This window comes from Canis lupus, chromosome 6 (assembly GCF_011100685.1).
Source record: "Canis lupus familiaris isolate Mischka breed German Shepherd chromosome 6, alternate assembly UU_Cfam_GSD_1.0, whole genome shotgun sequence".
In the NCBI taxonomy this organism is placed as follows: domain Eukaryota; kingdom Metazoa; phylum Chordata; class Mammalia; order Carnivora; family Canidae; genus Canis; species Canis lupus.
Window position 1 is genome coordinate 60,608,579 of NC_049227.1, and position 19,052 is coordinate 60,627,630.

A 19,052-nucleotide genomic window follows, 5' to 3' on the forward strand; every position below is an offset into this window, starting at 1 on the left:
GTATCTTTGTTTAAAATATTTCCAAAGCATAAAAATTCAGCTCCATGATTTGTCTAGAACTGTCTGTCTGTCTAGACACATAAGCGCTGTACATATTTAGCTTTTTAGGCTTCTAGATATTAACAAGTAAGACAAAGACTATATTGTATTAACTGGACCAAAGGGGACTGAGGGCTGCTTTTCCTCCTCTGCGATCTGTTCGTTTTGTCTTTAGAATCTTCTTTGTTCTCTGGCTCAGGTTAGAGGCTCCATTAGGGCTTGTGATTGCAGCTCCTTTATGATTCTGACAGAAATAGGGGTGTGAATGCAGTAAGGTCTATAAAATAGTGGTGTGATGATAGGAAATTATTTTTTAAGGTAGTAGTGGGCCTAAATATGCTATTTCAAATCCTGTCTGTTCTTTGGGAACTTGAGAGCTATGACGAACTGGGTGCTGTTTGGTCTGTATATCAGTTTCTCCCTTTTTGTGTCTCTATTCCTTGTTGTTCCTTCACTAATCCTCTCTTGTTTTTGTAAATACTTTGCCTTTCCCAGGCCTTACTCCCTACTACTCCTGATGTGCTTGATTTCCTTAGAGACCAGTCACATGGAATAGGATAGGGAAAATATCTTGAAAGATATCATTGGAGAGAATGTGTACATAAAAACATACACAGCAAAGGGGTGACAGATGATTGTGGTCTTCAAATGTCTACAGAGTACTTGACTGTGGAGTAACTGCAAAAGCCACTCTAAAGCAAACGGAGAAGAAACAGAGAGGCAAATTATGGCTCTGCTTGAGGAAGCACTCTGTAATAGAGGTGTCCAGATATGGACTAGGCTGGTCTGTGAGGTGGTGAGCTCCTTAACACCAGAAAGAGTAACCAAGTTGCATTCCATTACAACTTTTGATGTTTTCCTTTATTGGAAAGGTTATGCTCAGTGGCTTCCATCAAGAAATCTGGGAGATTAAAAAAAAAAAAAAAAAAAAAGAAATCTGGGAGAATCTCCATGGTGAAAGAATTTCAAAATATTAAAGAATCTCAAGTTCTTGCTCTTATGCTCCTCGCGTTTCCTGAAACCTGCAAAATAGTTTACCTGCTACCACATGTTACCTGGCAAATATTCTGTTAACACTTGGAGTGGCTGGTCAATGCTGAGAGACCAGTATAATGCATGGCATTTTTAACTCCAGCTTTAGGGTGCTCTTGGTCAAATTTCATCCAGAAACCTAACCAGTAGACTAAGGGCCTCCTGTTACCGCCCTGTAGCCAATGCATAGCTACAAAGAAGTTAGTGGTCCATCCAGAAGTCATCCTCTGCTATCACAGTATTTCCTTGTCTTCCGCATGAATGAAGACTTGTCCAAACACAGATCTGGGGTATCATATTTGGATGTAAATAGTTTATCTACTTTGAAGACTTTTAATAAGTTTAAATATATTCAAGAGTATCCCTATATGAGGTAGAATTAATTACAAATCCAAGGGATAAATATATTATCTTGCCAAGTAGGAAATTAGTTGTGAGCTTAGTTTATTGGACAGATTGAATGAAAATTATGAAACTTTTTTTAAGATTTTATTTATTTATTCATGAGAGAGACACAGAGAGAAGCAGAGACATAGGCAGAGGGAGAAGTAGGCTCCCTGTGATGAGCCTGATGTGGGACTTCATCCCAGGACCCCAGGATCATGACCTGAGTCAAAGGCAGATGCTCAATCACTGAGCCATCCAGGTGCCCCGAAAATTATCAAACTTTTATTTATTTTTTTATTTTTATTTTTTTTTAATTATCAAACTTTTAAATGAGGTTTCTTAAATTGTGTTCAGGGATCACCTATTATTGAAAAACAGATTCCTGGGCCCAGTCCCATATTTATTATATTAGTTTTTTATTGCTGTGTAACAAATGACCACTAATTTAGCAGTGTAAAACTACACATATTTAGTATATTCCAGTTCTGATGTCCCAAGTTTGGGCCATATGGCTAGGTGTTCTTTGTTTATGGTCTAACTAGGGTAGCTTCTTACTGAAGACTCGGGGAAAAGTCCAGTTCAAATCTGATTTAGTTGTTGGCAAAATTCAGATTCATGCTGTGAGCTGAGGGCAGTTTTCTGTTGTTGGAAGCCACCCACATATTTTTCCCACCCAGCCCTTCCCATATTCAAACCAGCTAAGGCACATGGAATCCTTTCTGTACTTGGAATCTCTCTGACTTTTTTTGCTGTTGCGTGTCAGATAAAACTCTCTGCTTCTGAAGCACTCATATGATTAGTGTAGGCCCAACTAGATAATCTCCACATTTTAAGGTGTGCCAGCTTGAGACTTTAATTACATCTGCAGAATCCCTTCATAGCAGTACCTCGATTAGTGCTTAATTGAATAAGCGGGGTATGGGAATTGTGGGGGGCCCATTTTTAGAATTCTGTCTACCACACCTACTAAATCAGCATCTCTTCAGGGGAGCCAATGAAATCTATCTTTTTAACGGCACTCCAAGTGATTCTGATGAATAATAAACTTTGAGAACTACTGGCTTAGAAGAATAATAAGTAAAGCAGTGAACATTAGGTATTAGGTGACTGATGTAGAAAATTGTTATAGGAATTCCAAATGAGGGACCACTGAAGACTGAAGATGCTGAAGATTACAGGGATGCTTGTGGACAAACTGGACATGCAGAAAGGAACAGCAGGTTTTCCAGGCAGGGCAGAAGGTATGAGCAGAGATTTGAACTTGGGAAAACTTGTAATTGACCTTTCAGAGAACAATTAAATTGAGTCAGGTTGGAGTGGAGAGGTATGTAATTGTGATTTCGGGGAGAAGGTGTGGAGCTGAGATTATATTAACCTGTAGGACCTTGATTGCCAGGTCAAGGAGTTGAAGTAAAGGGTAATCACTGAAAGTTTTTAATAATAATTATGTTTAAAAGGCAGTGTAGTTTTATTCACTTTACCTCATTTACTCACTGAATTTCTCTGCAGTTGAGGGTTATATTTTGATTTACTTTTAGTAAAATAAGTGTCTTGGTTGGATTCCCATGATGGCCAAACATTTTTATTCATGGGGATGAAGAAGGAAGGAGGTTTTCAAGTTGTTAGAAATGAATTGACATTTGGAAAAGGGTAAAATAGTTCAGGGTCAGACTCTGGTTGAGGGAAAGTAAGAGTGACAGTCTGAATCTCTTTCATAGGTACCTTTCTACATTTCTTATCCCTAAAATGTTTTCTACTCATCATCTTCCAGGTATAAATGTATTCCAAAGACCCAAGATCCTTAATGGGGACCTGTGGGGGAGGGGAGTGTTATTAGTCACTACATAGTCATTAGATTTGAAAGATGAGAGTTTTGTAGCTTGGAACAGAAGGTGCACTACCTTGGAGCCAGGTTCGATAACTCTGAGTTCCAGATGAAGACTGCAGATACAGGAGGGTATCATCTGACAAGCATCTTAAGCAGATGGATGACAGAGTGGGTGCATTGGAGAGTATTGTTAATTTAATGAGTCCAGATAATACTGCTTTAAAATTGAAAGAAAGCCACTGGGAAACAGCTGACAAAGCTGTTACTAGTGGGTTTCTGGCCTCTTGGTAGATCTACATGGGGAAAAGGGGAGGAACATGTGTAGTTCTAAGTTCTGAAAAACTAAATTTGCTTCTCAGAAGAGGTAGTATAGACCTTACCCCTTGGCATTTTTGAGGATTTGATCAAATTCTCTTCTCAGGAAGGTGGGGAATCACTTTATTTTAGTGGCAATTCTAAATCTTGTGTTTAAATATTGAATTACAGAAAAGGTTATCTGGACTCTTTCTTCCCCTAGGTTTAGTGAACCAAAACCCCAGAAACATTGAGCCCATGAAGTTCATCTAATCCCATTATCTCTGAAATTCATTATTTTACTTACTCATTTAATGATCAAGAATAGCTGTATCAAAAAACAAACAAACAAACAAACAAACAAAAAGAATAGCTGTATCATGCTAGAGGTTCTAGAACTGTAAAGATGATTCAAATACATCCCTGTCTCATGGAGCTCATGCTCTACTTTAGGAAATAAACAACAAAGCAGGGTTCTACTGTAAGCTGGGCCTGCACTATTGCCCCAGCAGCAATGAGACATGAACAGATGGTAAGAGTAGGGGCTTGTCACTACTTGTCTCCTTCACCAGCAGAAAGCTGATGCTTCACCTCCACCTGAAATCAATGAAACTGAACAAAGTAGAGTGCGTTGGTACTAGTCACCCCCAAGCTTTTGTCCTCCTTATAACAGTAGGTGGAGTGGGGAACCCAACTGAGCTTATACCCCCAACTTGGAAGGGATGAGGTGGTGCAAATCAGTGCTCTACTTTAAGCAGAAAGGTCTCTTGGAGGCTGAAGAGGGAGCTAAACTTCCATACTACCCATTTCCAATGAGGCAGTATGAATCAGTGCTCCATTTTTGCCTGGGTAATGTCAGCAGGGTCCAGTGGGATGCTGGATATACACACTCACCTAGCACTCATACTATACTTCAGTAGGGGGACTGTCTACAAAACAGAGGATCAAATAGGATTGAGAACCCACCAATACTAATATCCAAAATATCTGGATACAGTAAAAAAAAAAAATCACTCATCCAGAACCACAAAAATCACAACTTGAAATGATAATCAAGAGACACCAACACCAAGATGAATCAGAGGTTGGAATTGTCTGACAAGAATTCCAAAGCAGGGACGCCTGGGTGGCTCAGTGTTTAAGTGCCTGCCTTCAGCTCAGGGCGTGATCCTGGGGTCCCGGGATGTAGTCCCACATCAGGCTCCCTGTCTATGTCTCTGCCTCTCTCTCTCTCTCTATCTCTCTCTCTCTTTCTTTCTTTATTAAATTTATTTAATAAATAAATAAAATTGTAAAAAAAAAAAAATTCCAAAACAGCCATTGTAAAAATATTTCAATAGCAATGACAAATTCTATTGAATCAAATGAAAAACAAGAAAATCTTAGCAAAGAAATAGAAGTTAAAAAAATATCCAAATGGAATTATATAACTGAAAATTATTGGAAGCAAAATAAAATACTGGGTGGGCTCAGTGGTAGAGAACAGATAACAAAGGATAGAATTAAAAAAAAAGGATAGAATCAATGGATTTGAGGACAGATCAATAAAATTTACACAACTTAAATAACAGAAAACATAGACATAAAGAAGGAGAGAGAAGAAAAGAAACAGAAAATATTTAAAGAAATAATGTCTGAAAATTTCCTAAATTTGATGAATGACCTGTATCTACATATTTGACAATCTAAGCAAAACCTAAGTGGGATAAAGCCAAAGAAATCTATGTGAAGATACATTAAAATTAAACTTCGAAAATTGAATACAAAGAAAAAACATTGAAAGCAGCTACAGATAAATGACACATTATTTATCAGTGGAATTGAGCATCAGTTTGAATTCAACATTGAATGAAGTGATAGTGAATTTCTCATCTGAAACACAGAAGGCCAGGAAAAGGTGGCACAGAATTTCTGAAGAGCTGAAAGAAAAGAATAGTCAACCTAGAATTTTATATCCAGCAGAAATATCCTTTAAGGATGAAGACAAAAATCAACAGTCTCAGATGAAACCTGAACAGAAAGGAAATGAAAACAGAAGGAGGCTTGGAACTTAAGAAAGGAAAAAAACATCAGAAAATATAAAAATCAGGGTAAATAGACTGTTATGAATTTCTTAAATTACATATGATGGTTGAAGCAAAACAAGTACACCTTCTGATTTTTATATAGAATAAATTCTTAAGAACATCATATTTTAAAAATAGGTAAGGTAATCTAAATGGAAATAAGTTTTCTGTACTTCCCTTGAAGTGATAAAACATGGGGACTGGTAAACTGTAATAAGTTTCAGACTGGAATGGGAAAAATATGTTTTTCTGAAACTTAGAAATCTACTCATCAACCAGAACACCTTCAGTAGACTGTACATGGGTGAGAAATCCAAGTTTTTTGTGTTCACATATATAGAGTCATGCTGGTACTTACTGGATTGCCTTGGATCAAAGAGATCTTCTTTGGCAATGGAAATTGGAGGTGGGAGCAGAAGAAATAAGGCTTGAAGAAAGTGGATGAGTTCCAATACTTGAATTCCTTCCTAAATTCCACAACAAACAGACTTCCAGCTCAAGTCAGAACTTATTTAAGGAAGACTGTCTTTCCCAGGCATTTTTTTTTACCTCTGATTTGCAGCAATATCCCTGAGCAATTGAAATTGAACTATAGTGTGGGCTCAGCCCCACTAGCAGGCAAAAGTAGGAGGTAATTTTGCTGCCATTTGCCTAATGTCCAGTTTCTCATTTATAAATCATAAGTAAATACATTTGTAATATATGGAATCCTTCCATATTACTCTGACATGTTGTGTAATCACATAATCTCCATGAAGGAGTAGCCAAGATCCTAAATCCAGCCCAGGCATCCACTGGAACCTCAGTACCTGTGTGCAGTTTAAACCACAGTGTCACTTTGAGCAACAAGTTTTAACTTAGGCCTTAGCACTAATGCCTGTTTTGGCCTGAACTTGTGAATTGAGCCAGACTACACCTAGGCTTTGAGAACTGCCTTTACATTTCTAATTTGAAATCCCTTTCCTCAAGCCCCAACTGATGATAATGGTCCACAGGAAGTTATCACTTTTAGGGTGAGACAAAGATACAGAAGACAGCCCTTCTAGAGTTTGCGCAGAGCTGACTAAAGCAGTGTTTCCACTTCCCTATGCTTCCCTGATCCTGCTGGGCTTTGCAGTTAGAGTCAACAAAGGAACAGCATTGGAAGAAGGTAGAAAAGAGTAAAGTAATGTGAACCATACAGATAGGAACTCTGGAACATGGCAGAGGAGTAGGGATAGCTCTTCATCTTTTGGCTGCACATATCTGAAGTTCCTTAGTTACCATGGCCCATCTATGCATCTAGGAGGATTTCATTATGTCCTTGGATTTTCCTTCTTGAAGAGTTGGAATGAGGGGTGAAAGACTTGAAACTCTTCTACATTGGTGGTTTTCAAACTTCAGTGGAGCACTGTGCTAGATATTCTGCTTGGAGTCAGTAAGATTGACATTTCTTCAAAGAAAACTTACATAAATAAAACAAACAAGAAGCTGCTCTTTGACATGGGAAATAGGGGTCCCATATTCTATATGCACTGTTAATCAGTGTTCTTCTCGGGGCTCCTTTAAGGCACCTTCTTAGACCACAAGGGCTTCACATGGTACAACTGGAAACCACTTAGTTAGGGTGAAGGCAACATGGGAAACACAAAAGCCCAGACTTTTACCTTCTCATCCACTGAACACTACAGGCTCCCCTTCTAGAGGTCTACCCAGGATACCAGCCAATTACCCTGTAGCTCTTATCTTCTGATAAGGACTGGTTCTACCTCCCTTTCTGTCAATCAGCTGTTGATTGACAAAAAGGGAGCTTGAGCGTATACAGCTATTAACTCACCTGACTTAGGAGAATTGCTTATGTTATATTACTGCTGCTGTGCTCACCATCCTTGGGTCTGAATTGGTATATTGGACTCTTTTTAGTTTTTAGTAGTAATGGTCACTGGTCAGTTTCTACAGATCCTTACCCAGCAGAGACTTGTTTTATTCTCTCTTTTGAATGGTCCAGGCATGCCTTGTGTGTTTGAGCCAACCTATGTTATGATAGGCCATTCTTCTATGGGTATCTCTCAGCTAGCAATTTATTTATAATATTGGGGCAGACCTTATATCCCAATGGTCCTCACTCTGCTCCTTGAAAATATCATAGAATAGGGTTAATTTCTATCTCACATGACAAAAGTCAGGTCTTTGAGTTTCTGAAGACAGACCTAATGTCTTCGCTGAGCCTTCTCTTTTTGTATTGTGTATTTTCAGGATACATTTGTTTGGTTTTTAATACTTAATAATAAAATTTGTTTATATGATCACCTGCAGAAATTATATTTTCTTTGTCTTAAAAACAACAACAGCACCTTCAAGAGTTAGGACTTCTATAAGTAGTTCTATGGGAACTTCAGAGTAAGATGGATTTTCTTTGTGCCATTATTTTCTACTTTATTTGGCTGCTCTTATGGATCTGGAGCAGAAATGGATCAAGAGAGATATTTCTGATTCTTGAGGGTTTTGATAAAGTATATGTGTGGAAGGGGAAGGAACAGGTGGTAGTGACCTACACATTATCTTGGCTGATACTTCTGCCCACTTAACCCCACCAATGATCTGTGCTATTGGTTACTGGGCTCCTTTCCCAGGCTCTGGAAGTATCAGGTATTAATGTTTATTTATCCATATTCTCCTTGTAAATGCATATCCTTTCAAATGAAATAGACTTTTTGTCTCTCCAGTGCACAGTGCAGTGGGTAATACAAAGTAGACATTCAATAAATAGTTGGTGATTGAATAAGTAAATCAAATAAGGATTAGATTCTTTCTTCTCCACTTTTCTCTCTTTCTGTGTCTCTGTCTATATGTCTGTCTGTCTCTAACACACATACTGCTACCTAGGAGGGTCCAATCATACACTAAGCCCATGCACTAAACTTTCCCCTCACCAGCTCAGGGTTTTAGCATTGTGTCACCCTAGCTTCAGGTTTCCTTTGACCATTGATGCTGTTTGGAGGATCTGAACTTTCCTGTCATTCTAAGTGGCCAAGTCTGTTTATTCTATATGCAATAATTGATTTCTGTCTTGTGCCTCGCACCCCCTATCTGACTCATAGTGCCCCTGCAAATTCTGATTAGGAGTACTCTGGGCCTGGACCCCTGTTATCTACAGTTGGATCTCCCTAGTCCTAACTGCTTGAGCCTCAGCTCAGTGCCTCATTTTTCCTTTCTTCCTTGCTTCTTTCTAGGACAAACATATACTTATGTCTGTATGCTTACTCTATTGTTGAGAAAACAGTAATGAATAAAATACCAGTCATTGCTTAAGAAGCATTAAGTCTAATGGAACCCCATTATCCTATGAAAAGCTTCATCTGTTGTCTGCTGGGACCTCTTAAGAGTTCACCTGGCTCCCACTGAGTCTATCTGTTCCCTGGGTCCTAGCCCCATCCTGTTTCCCCTTACCACCACCTCACTGCTGCTTCTTAGGTCCTGTATTTGACTCTTATGGATCCACTTTGGAATCCTGTACTTATTGAAGTCAGCAGCATGCTTCATGGCTGTCCATCACCCTATGAGGGCATGGCATCATCATGCCTCATGGAATTGATATGTTCCCTACAAGCATGCATGCATGCACACACACATATGTTTATAATCTCTTCTCTATTTTACTCCGACAGAAAAAAGGATTTTCATATAACAGTTATATTTTTGATTCTAAGACTTCCTGTTATATGCTCCCAAACTTTTACACTTGCATGGATTAAGTTACGGGAACTCTGATAGGATTTCCTGGAATACATGATGACAACTGCCTGTGTACCGAGCTCACCTCACTGGGTCTATATCTGAATATGAATAGTGGGTGGTAACAAGGACACTTTTTTCCCCCTTTTTTCCTAATTCCATATTATCTAATTGAATGTATCAGGGTACATATTCATTGCCTTAGCCTCCTGGGTTGGGTTGCTGTGCTCATGCATAATCAGATAAGGAGAAATGGGCCCCATCCTCATTTAGAAACTCAATGCACCTGGAACAAAGAACTTCTGATGCTGCTTACCATCTGCTGGGGGAAGAGAAGGCCTCCCACTGCCCCATTTGCCGCACTTAAATTGAAGGGTGCATTCCCAGCAGGTGGCTGAGAGTGTAGATCCACAGCCTGGTGTGGATTTCACCCTCAAATGCCCCAGATGAAGTTGTGTGGGAGTTCTTTGACTTCCCACATTTGGGAGCAGAGTGAAATTGAATTTCTGAGTAGGAGGACTGGTAAAGAAGAGTCAATGTTCTGTAAACCATAGACTAAAAGACAGAGACAAGAAGACAGATAATAAGTATATGTTTTATTTAATAATGTTCTCAGTAGTTTCAGTCATTTTTCTGTAATTTTCATGATGAATGCAAGCGATACTTTTCTGCATATCCTTAGTGTTGAGAAAACAGGCTAGGGAAATAATTTTTTAGTCAAATATGAAACTGTACATGATTCTAATACCTTGGAGGAGATTTCCTTCTACTTTCCATTGTTCTGTAAATGAAAAGTAAATTATGCTTTGTTAAAAAACTTTCCATTGAATAGTTTTATAGCAAATGTTTCATTCACTTCAATAAATAAATGTACAATATTTTTTGAAAATTGAGACTCAGGCTTTGTAAAATTTAACAACTCCACCAAATTAGTCTCTCTGGTTCTTGTTCTGCAATAGAAAATTATACTTTTTAACTTTTAGTTAAGTAGCATTTAAATAAAATGTTGAATTCATTTCCAAGCCTTTATGAAGCATTAGACCTGAGATGCACAAAGGTAGTTAATGTTAGAAAGCGAAAGAATTTTTCATGATTATGCTCCATTTTAATGAGAGATGCCATCTTAATGAGAGGTAGTATGGTTGAGTGACTAGATCACTGCTTTTGAAATTAGGCTTCTGGAGGCCTCCTCATAGGATTTCCAGTACATCACTCTGTGGCTCTTTACTGATGCCTTAACCTCTCTGGGTATTTGGTTTCTCTTCTATAAAATGGAAATAATAAATGCTGGTGTCCACAAAGCTCTCAGGGATCTTCGAATAAGAGGAGCTTTTTACATGCAAATGATATAGGAAATCATGGTGGACCTACCTAAAACCTACAAGGGGCATTCAGCAGATTTCATTTGTGACCACTAATCCAAGTCAGAATTATTTTAGATCATGGGTTAATTTCATTGTTCTATGTTTGTGATATTGTTATTTTGACTGATTTTAGGGAATGGGCATGAGAGAGGAAAGGAAGAAGGAAGAACTGAATGTATATTGAAACAATTATTTTTGCTTCTAAATGTAGGACTGCATTTTAGTCAAAGCAATAAATAGAACACATGCATTACCCTACATGATATGTTATGAGAGGTCTAGAATCTTCATAAAACCTCAAGTCTGGCTTTATGCTTAGACAAAAAAAAATTGGGGGAGAGATTATAGTTGCTACTTCATATCCTTTTTGGCACTTTGTAAACACAAGGTAAGTTACTCTACACTCTTGATTCTTACATAGCAACAAAGAAAGGAGGAGGGAGGTGTTATCTTAAAAGCTATGCCCACTCAAAATTTTACCATAAAGGTTGGTTAACCGTGACCAGTCAGCCAGTTGGGGTAGGGCTGGAACCTAGCACTGATCTCACCCACAGGTACGAGAGTTGCAGGAGTCAAAAGCCTTTTGGGGATATGGCTATGTCAGGAAAATAGTCTGTTATGATGGCTGGAGGAGGTGGAGGAGACAGTTGATAGTCATGGGGAATCTGGAATATTGATTTTTGGGAGGATTGTCAGTGAAGAAGGGAGGGGTCAGCATCAATGAGAATTAAAAGTAGACAGGCAAGCCCAGTGCTGGGTTTTGGAATTAGACCTTGAGCTTCGTGAAGAATAGATATTGAAATCATAGGAGCCTAGGGCCAAATTCTTGTTCTATCATGTACTTGAGAGTTGGGGAAGATACATCACCTCTCAGATTCTCAGTTTCTGCTTCTGTAAAATGAGTTGAATAATACTTTGGTAGCTTACTGTGAGGTTTTGAACAAATAATGTTTGTAAAGAACTAGTAATTTCTGACACTTATTAGTATTAGGAGGTAGTTGTGGCTCCAGCCCAGGAATATTGATAACCAGTTCCTTTTATGTATTGTCAGAATTGATTTGGAGAACAAAAGTGGGTGGAACAGTGATAGTCCAAGCCCGGAGGTGAGTTCAAGACCCCAACTGTGGGGAATATTACTGAGCCTAGGAACCAGACTGAGGCTGAGTATATAAACTTTGTTGTGACTATATGGCCAGTTTTACCTTTATCTCAAAGATGGGTTCATGTCTTAGTCATCTTTGTGTCTCCTGTACCTAGAATAAGGACCTGGCACAATATATAAATAATTATAGAATAAAACCAACTAGAACAACAATATGGTATCTTAAGTAGGGTTGTAGAGCTTCCAAAAAAGTTAGAGCATGGAGAGCTCCGGCATTCATTTTGTTCTTACAGAGAAATGGCTTAATCACTCAGTCCTTCTCTCTGACACATAGCTCCGTTTGATTTTGTATATTATGAGGCTATGGGATTAAGAAATTATCTCCAGAGTATCATGCAAATATTTGGGGACATCAGGTGGGGTCTTATGATATATGCCTATCTGGGCATAGTGGGAATATTAGCTTGTAGACAATAAATCATTCCAGAAGAAGAACGGATGATCCAAATTCTATTGTACAGCTGCATCTCCCTAGAAAGATAGTGTACTTTATATTTCTCTAAATTTAGAAATAAAATTATTCATGTAGTTAGGGCCTCCTGGGTGGCTCAGCTGGTTAAGGGTCTCCCTTCAGTTCAGGTCATGATCCCATGGTCCTAGGATCAAGTCCTGCATGGGGCTCCCTGCTCAGCAGTGAGTCTGTTTCTCCCTCTCCCTCTGCCCCTCTACCCACTTGTTCTTGCTCCTGCTCTCTTTCTCTCTCAAATAAATAAATAAAATCTTTAAGAAGTTATTCATATGATTATATGATTTTTTTCAGCACCCTTTAGTGCCATTTCATATATGTGATATACTTTATTCATTGGCCCAAGTTTGTCATAGAGATAACAGGAGATATCAAAAGCATGTGCACAGGATGTAGTCTGTAAGGAGTTTAGGAAGTCTTCTGTTGGGCTCAGACACAGTATGTTTGCAACCCATGTACTTCTTTGAGTCTCAGCCCAAACATATCAAGTTGTTCAAGGAGAATTGCCATTCCTGATTAAAGCCAAATAAAAAGAAATCATTAGGTGTTGGGTGGCTTTGGATGAAGGTATAAATTTCTTGTGAATTCCTAGTCATAAGGGCATATGCTGACTTTTATTTTATTTATTTTATTTTATTTTATTTTATTTTATTTTATTTTATTTTATTTTATATTTTATTTCGGGGTGCCCAGAACTTAGATCAATCGATCAATCTTTATTTCTTTTTATTTTTAAAAAAGATTTTATATATCTATTTAAGAGAAAGAGAGAGAGAGATTGAGAGGGAGAGCACAGAGGGAGAGTGAGAAGGAGAAGCAAACTCCCTGCTGAGTGGAGGGCCAGATGTGTGGCTTATCATGGACCCCCAGATCATGACCTGAGCTGAAGGCAGATGCTTAACCAGCTGAGGCACCCATGTGTCCCTAATTCAGATTTTCCTAACAGAGTTCACCAAAACTGGATTGCTTTTGAGCAAAATCCCTAAATGGACAAAGTTGCCTGGTGTGCAAATGCAATGGGGAATTTTGTTAATTAAAAATGATTTCTAGTCTTATATAGCATATTAAAAGAAAATTCACAAGCCAAATATGGTTCTTATTGCACTATGTCAAAAATAAGGCCACCACAGGATAGACTAGCCCCATCTTTATGGCAGATTAGTTTTCATTTATTCCTTTGAAGTTATGAAGGTCTTGGGCATAAGAGTATGCACACAAATAGAAAATATATTCCACTGACACATTCCAGGTTTAGGTAGCCAGGTATTATTGCCCTGGTTTCATAGATGGGCCCAGAGTAGTATGTGTGTTTACGGCTGCCTTGTAATCACCAGTTTTAATACATTTCAGAGACTATGTATGCCTGAATATTCACTGACGTTAGATATCAGAACAGGAGCTCCTACAGGAACCCAGTGCTTCGGAATGAAGAGCTTATGACACATTTTATCCTGAATGCTTTGGGTAGGCCAAGCACTTAGAAGACTCTTAGTGATGTTTATTGAACATATGGACAGTGTTGTCCACTATGATTTTTTTGTTGCCTTTTATCATAGTTGCTGCTGCTTGAGGAGCTTGATGGTCACAGCTATCTATCAGTCTTAGATATGATATTAGCTTTGGTTATTTGTTAAAGACCTAACCTGTGAGAGCCTTAATTCAATGACAATTCATGATTGCCTTAACAGATAATATGAAGAAATCTAAAAGAGGCAATGCAAAGGATCATGTTAAGTTCCCCAGGAAGTAAACAGAAGTATGAAATATAGTCTATGTTTTAGAAAAGCATGCCATCCTATGGAAAGGAAAAGGAAGCACTTAAATTACAATATTTAACAATATGGTAATAAATCATGTGGCACAGGAAGTGATAGTGGAAATCAGAGAAGGGAAGGAGAAGACAGTTTCATGGAAAAGTTTGGGCTTGACCTAGACCTATGATATCATAGAGCTTGGATGGAGGGAAAGGCATAGCACATTGTATAGAGGTACAAAGCTGATCTCTACCAGTTTTGGTGAGGGGAACTGGCTTTCTTTCTATGGAAGAACTCTAGTATCCTAGAAACATCCCAAGTTTAATGGAACCACCTGTGTGAGAATTTCCATTGAAGACTGGAAAGAGACTAGTCACTTACAGTCCTGCTGTTAGTATAGTACAGAGGACCCAAAGAGAAGCAGCTGTCGTGAGTTCACCTGGTTTTTCATTGACAACCAGAATGCTCTTCTGTCTGCTGTGTCATCAGATTGTCCAGCCTCCTGGGTGTGTGGTTCCTTGCCTTTAGGAGGCCTTGGTAGTCATACTAATTGACTGTTAAAATATTGATTCTAAAATTCTGATATTTCCTCTAGGACCCTGGGCTATCCAAAGGAACATCTTTCTCAGGTTTTTGATGATATATACATGAACCTAAAGAGACTCCAGCATTTCCTGCAGCATATCCAGTAGGGCCTATTCAGTTGGATTCATTGAGCAGCAGGGATCCTTGAAATCTTGTACACTATGTAGTGTATCATGTCAGAACAACAGGCCAGAGAATCTAGTAGTTAGAATGATAATCTTACATTGATTTGAATGTTTTAGACAAACACAGGTTTGACTGTCCCAAAGAACTGTAAGTTAGGTCAAAGGAATAAATAAATGTGGTAACACAAATTCAAATCAGGTATCTGTGTAGCTGTTTATATAGAGAGATTACTTTTGGGTTCTATTACAGAGCTAACTCAAACTAAGGTTTTTCTCCCCCCCGTACGATTTGCACATTTTCACATATTGCTTTGTAAGTATTTTATGTGTGTGTGTGGGTGCACATGCACACACATGTCTACTACTTTCTAGGTTAGCCTGTAAACTCCTTGAGGGTAAAAATTACATCTTTTGAAAACACTTACAATGCCTACCAGATGGATTTAGATTCTAGTAAGAGCATAAATGTAACCTAGTTTAATTCACAGAGAATTTGTTTTTGATTCCTCACTTTATTATATCTACCACTCAAACTCTAGTTTATCTCCTTCAGAAGCTTTCTATTTCTTCCTCATGTTTCATTTCATGCTCAGTGTATATATGTATAACCAGTCTACTTCATTTTACTTCTTTTTATTTCCTTGTGTGGGAGCCATTTTAATAGTGTTTGTTTCAAGTGAAGGTCTGTTATTCAAAGTAAACACACAAAACTTGGCTAGAGAAAACTATTTGAATAATATTCATACAGCAATAAAACCTTGAAAATGTAAATATAAAATATAATATCCATGGTTAGTAATGTTATTCACATACTTTACTAAGTGCTGTTGGGATAGAATATAGCTAATCTTGGAAGAATCCTCACCTATATTCCACATAAGCATCTTTCATCTCAGTAACTCAGAATTTTACTAAAGATATTATAAAACTTATTCATCATTATTCCCTTCTCACAAATGCTTAATGTCAAAATGGAAATGGGTCCATCAAACACGCAATTAAGTTTATGTCCAAAAACTCCATTTTTTTAAATCCTAAAATATAGATTGGGTGAATGTGAAAGCATGAGTTCTTTATGGGTAAGTGTGGAATTCTGCTCTCTCCATTCCTGCTAGCTAGCTACACAGTGCAGTTAAAGGAAGGGGTTTTATTATTCACCTTTACAATTCCAGTGGAGAAGCCATGAGGTGGTGTTTTCCTCCCAGGGAAGCTATTTTGAGCATCAAGGCATTGTGAAACCATTGGCTCATAGATGCTAATGAATGTGTACTTACGGGGGAACCTAGAATTCTAGGGAAAGTGTCATTCATCTTGCTAAAGATGACAATCTGGCTACTTGGAAAGTGCTATTGAGTGACAAGATGCTGTGGAAAGAGCACTGAACTTAGAGTCCAAACGCTGGAATTTGGAACATGAGCTCTGAGCTGTGTTAGAGCATGTGACTGGCCATATGACTTTAGACGATAATGATTATAAGTATACCAAAAGCTATACATTATCAAGTGGTTTCTGTTTACCAGATACTTGGCGTCTGTCATTCTAGTCCTTACTGTGCCATCAAGTGGTACTATTACTTTTCATATTGTATAGATGAGGAAATAGCCTCGAGAGGTTCAATAACTTTCTAAATGTCACACTACCAGTACATTGGTGGAGCTGGGATTTAAATAAGGTCTAGTCCAGGCCAAAGTGTGGGCTCTTTTCAGTAGATGATGATGCCAAAGAGACATCTCTAAGCCATGATGATTTAAGTACTTACTATAAGACAGCCAATGTAAGTGCTTAACATATATTATTTCATATGATCTGCAGAAAAATACCAAAATGCCGTGAGGCTAATATCATTTTACAGACTCATAAACTCCAAAATATTCTCCAATTATGTTGCCATTTCTAAGTTATAATCCTCTTCTTTAACCTGCAGTTTCTCACATGACCTTGATAAGTTTCTGGAGTGATAGTCAAGGCTGGTATTTTTTTCTTCCATTTTGTCAATAAGGAGAAGGATGCTCAAGGATGTCCCTTCTGGTTTTCTCCTGCCTATCAGTTTTTTCTCTTCCGGGTCCCCTGGCCCCTCCTTCAGTGTTAGAGCTCCTCAAGGGCTTGTCTCCAACCCCCTTTTCTAGTTTGCCTTTATCCACTGTATCTCCTCAAGGGAATTCATCTAGTCCCATGTTACTGAATGCATTGATGACTCCATGTTGATGAGTATTTAAATCTCTACTGTTTGACTTCCAAAATGATGACTTCTAGATCTCAACATGGATATCTCCCAAATTTAAATCTCTAGCACTTGATGTCTAAGTTCCAGATGTCTGCTCAGCATCTCTACTTGAAGGTCTTAAAAGCAACTCAAACTGAACATGAGCAAAAACACAGTTGTTTTTCCAAACATTTATCCAATCAGAGGCTCCCACCTTCTGTCCTGACTCAGCTAAAGGCATCACCTCTACCTCATTGCTTAGGGCAAAACCTAGGAGACATCTTTCCTTCTTTCCTTTTCCTTACCTTCTGCAGCCAAGCCATCCCAACTTTTGACATCTGTGCCATTGGATTCAGACTACTTCTTATCACCCTCATCATTATGTCCTGGGGTCACATCCCCATTATCTCTTATTTTGGGAATGGCAATTGTTCCCTAATTGGTTCCTTTTAATCACTTTATCCACCTGTATAATTCATTCTACATTGAGACAAAGGTGATTTTTTTTTTGTATTTCATAAGTCAGAGCCTATAAATCTCCTACTTAAAAGCTTCCAACAACTTTCTATTGTATTTAGAAAAAAAAATACATACACCTTTTCAAGACCCAAAGGCCCCCTTTCTCTGTTCCTGCCTTCCCCACTGACATCATCTTGTATCACCCTTTCTGTTGTTTGTACACTCTGACCACATAGCCTTCTTGTTTTTTCTCAAACATGCCAGCATTGTTTCTGCCTCATGGCCCTTGAACTTTTGAAATATTGTCCTCTAGACTTGTGCATGACTGGCTCTTTGTTTTCACTCAGATCTTGCTTAATCATACTCTTTTGTTGACTACCTTTGTCAAGTAGGATCCCCTACTCTTATCCAGTCACTTTGTATTTTGTTGCCCTATTTCTTTTTTTTTGTTGTTGCCCTATTTCATTATGTTTGTGGGTTTGAAATTTTCTACTTGAAATTATCTTCTTTTTATTCTAAATATGTTTATTTTGCTGTCTTATTATCTGTCACCCATTGTAATGGAAATCCCCAACACAGGAACTTTTTCAGTCTTGTTCACTGTACAACTGTGTCTGATATATAGTGGGCACACAATCTTTAGTAATGATCAAGTCATTGAATGGATAAGAAATAACAGGCAGTATAGGGTCAGGATTATGAACCCAGACTTCAGATCAAGCTGACTTGGTTATGAGTTTAGACTTTGCTATATCACCTTGGAAAATGTTCTCTTTGTAAAATGGAAATATTAATAGTAATTATCTTATGGTTTATTTTGAGGATTAAATAATAAAAGTAAAGCACTTAATGAAGAATTTGGCACATAGCAAGGCTTCAGGAATACTGGGCTTTCTTATTAGAAGGTATCACTAGATCCTAGGATATAAGGCAATAGGAAGAAAGATCCTTGTATCTCACCTCTTGTTGGGTGTGGCCCTGGGATAGGCAGTGAGAAATGAGCTTGAAGAACATTAGATTTGGCAGGGAAAGGGTGCAGATCTGAAGCTGACCAATATTTCATGATGTATCGTTTGCATCTGCACAGAGCTTCCATATATAGCATGCACTGTACAACCTCAGGAGTTGCATTGATTTAGACTATGATGTAAGTGGTTTTCATGAAGTTATCCAATGAATTGGCCTTATATTTCCTAATTTATTTAGTCTAAGAGGGTCAGATAAGTTTAACATTATCTGAAATTTCACAATTCTTGGTTGTCTTTTATCATTTTATATTTAAAATGGCATGGAATCCCATTCCCATATTTTAAATCTCCATGTCCTAAATGCTGCATGCTAAAATCTCAGTAGTTTCAATTTTATTAGTTCTTTAAGAAATATGCAGTGAGTCTATTTTATGAATTAAGAGGCAGTGCATGCCACCTGACAATAGAAGAGAATATTTGGGAAATGATGTGTCCTGGAATCTTACATGTGGAGTCATCATGACCTGTTGTGAGTGGCTCAAGAGCTGGGATGGGTCTCATTTATCCTGCTTCCTTAGTGCCCTACATTATACATGCTGATTCCAA

At 38.1% G+C, this 19,052-nt stretch overlaps 1 long non-coding RNA gene across 2 annotated transcripts in view; it reads left to right on the plus strand.

Moving 5' to 3' along the window:
* Nucleotides 1-19,052, plus strand: part of LOC102152020 — a 190,942-nt gene that overhangs the window by 141,513 nt on the left and 30,377 nt on the right. The window lies entirely within an intron of this gene.